General features: G+C 43.9%; 1 pseudogene; it reads left to right on the top strand.

The window, feature by feature from the left end:
* The first annotated feature begins 1,421 nt into the window (after positions 1 to 1,421).
* LOC108534830 (60S ribosomal protein L17 pseudogene) lies at positions 1,422 to 1,975 on the top strand (annotated as a pseudogene).
* Positions 1,976 to 2,668: the final 693 nt, after the last annotated feature.

Genomic DNA, 2,668 nt, shown 5'->3' with positions numbered 1-2,668 from the left:
CACGATCTTACTCTCTTGCCCAGGCTGGAGTGCTACCACACCTGGGCAAAAAAAGAAACAAACAAAAAAAAAAAAATTGACTTAATAAAAATTTAAAACTTTTGTGAATCTAAAGACACTATCAAGAAAGTGGAAAAAAAAAAAAAAAAACACAGAATGGGAGAGAGTATTTGCAAATCATACACCTGATGAAAGTGTAGTATCCAGAATATATAAAGAACTCTTACAACTCAACAATAAAAAGACAACCTAATTTTGGTTTTTTTTTGGAAACAGTCTCACTCTGTTGCCAGGCTGGAGTGCAGTGGCATGATCTCAGCTAACTGTAACCTTCCCCTCCCGGGTTCAAGTGATTCTCCTGCCTTAGCCTCCTGAATAGCTGGGATTACAGGCGCACACCACCATGCCCAGCTAATTTTTGTATTTTTAGTAGAGACAAGGTTTCACCATGTTGGCCAGGACGGTCTCAATCTCTTGGCCTCGTGATCCACCCGCCTCGACCTCCCAAAGTGCTGGGATTACAGGCATGAGCCACTGTGCCCAGTGACAATCTAATTTTTTAAATGGGCAAATGATTTCAATAGACATATCTACAAAGAAGATATGCAAATGGCCAATGAGCACATGAATAGAGACTCAGCATCATTGGTCATTCGGGAAATGCAAATCAAAACCACAAGATATCACTTCCTACTCAGTAGGACGCCAAAATTTTTTTTTTTTTTTTTTTTTTTTTGAGACAGAGTTTCACTCTTGTTGCCCAAGCTGGAGTTGCAGTGGCATGTTCCCGGCTCACTGCAACCTCTGCCTCCTGGGTTCAAGTGATTCTCCTGCCTCAGCCTCCCAAGTAGCTGGGATTAGAGGCATGCACCACACTCGGCTAATTTTACATTTTTAATAGAGATGGGGTTTCACTGTGTTGGTCAGGCTGGTCTTGAACTCCTGACCTCAGGTGGTCCGCCTGCCTTAGCCTCCCAAAGTGCTGGGATTACAGGTGTGAGCCACAGTGCCCAGCCAGATCCCTAAAATTAAAAATGTAGGCAGTATGTTTCTCATACTTTAGAATTTTTTTAAAAGAAAGGCAGTAGCAAGTGTTAGTGAAGATGTGGGGGCATCAGAACCCTTATGTGTTGCTGGTGGGAATTTAGAATCATGTAGCCCCTGTAGAAAACAATTTGTCAGTTCCTCAAAGGGTAAACATAGATTATGTGCTGTTCCACTCCTAGGTATAACCTCAGGAGAATTGAGAACATAATCTTATAAGTTGAATTGTGTGCCCATCAAAATTTATACGTGGAAGACCTAACCCCTAGTACCTTAGAATGTGAGTTGATTTGGAATTAGGAGCATCACAGATATAATTCGTTAAGACAAAGTCAGCTCTTTCTCTTTCCCTAAGTGGTCTGAGGTAATCTGTGAAAATGGTTCAGTATTCACTTGACCCAGAGAACTCCACAAAATCATGCAAATCAAGCGGTTCAAATCTTTGTTTCACTTTAAGAACACTCATGACACTTCCCAGGTCATCAAGGGTATGCCTATATGGAAAACCACGAAGTATCTGAAAGATGTCACTTTACAGAAATAGTGCATCCCATTCCGATGTTACAATGGTGGAGGTGGCAGGTGTGCCCAGGCCAAGCAGTGGGACTGGACACAAGGTCAGTGGCCCAAAAAGAGCGCTGAAGTTTTGCTGTACATGCTTAAAAATGCAGAGAGCAATGCAGAACGTAAGGGTTTAGATGTAGATTCTCTGGTCATTGAGCATATCCAGGTGAACAAAGCACCCAAGATGCACCGCCGGACCTACAGAGCTCATGGTCGGATTAACCCATCCATGAGCTCTCCCTGCCACACTGAGATGATCCTTACTGAAAAGGAACAGATTGTTCCTAAACCAGAAGAGGAGGTTGCCTTGAAGAAAAAGATATCCCAGAAGAAAGTGAAGAAACAAAAACTTGTGGCACGAGAGTAAATTCAGCATTAAAATAAATGCAATTAAAAGTAAAACAAAAAAAAAGGGGGGCCAGATGTGGTGGCTCACGCCTGTAATCCCAGCACTTTGGGAGGCCGAGGTGGGTGGATCATGAGGTCAGCAGTTTGAGACCAGCCTGACCAACATGGTGAAACCCCGTCTCTACTAAAAATACAAAAATTAGCCGGGCGTGGTGGCACGCGCCTGTAATCCCAGCTATACAAGAGGCTGAGGCAGGAGACTCTCTTGAACCTGGGAGGTGGAGGTTGCAGTGAGCTGAGATCACGCCACTGCACACTCCAGCCTGGGTGACAGAGTAAGACTCTATCTCAGAAAAAAAAAAAAAAAAAATTAAGTTATACCGGAGTGGAATGGGAGTCTTATCCATTGTAACTGATGTCATCATAAAATGGGAGAGTTTGGACACAGAGACAGCACACACAGAGAATGGCCTGGGAACACGAAGGCAGAGATGGGGGTGATGCATCTACAAGCCAAGGAACCTCAAGGGTGCCAGCAACCACCAACAGCTAGGGGAGAGGCATGGATCAGATTCTCCCTCCCAGCATCAGAAGGAACCCACGCTGCCAAAATCTTGGTCTCAGACTTCTAGCCTCTCAAATCATGAAATGATCAATTTCTCTTGTTAAAGCCGCTCAGTGTATGGTACTTTGTCATGGCAGCCCTAGGGAA

The sequence above is a fragment of the Rhinopithecus bieti genome, unplaced genomic scaffold (genome assembly GCF_001698545.2).
Source record: "Rhinopithecus bieti isolate Rb0 unplaced genomic scaffold, ASM169854v2 scaffold_11401, whole genome shotgun sequence".
Taxonomy (NCBI): domain Eukaryota; kingdom Metazoa; phylum Chordata; class Mammalia; order Primates; family Cercopithecidae; genus Rhinopithecus; species Rhinopithecus bieti.
Note: the sequence above shows the minus strand (reverse complement) of the source record. Positions and strands in the feature narration are given on the sequence as shown.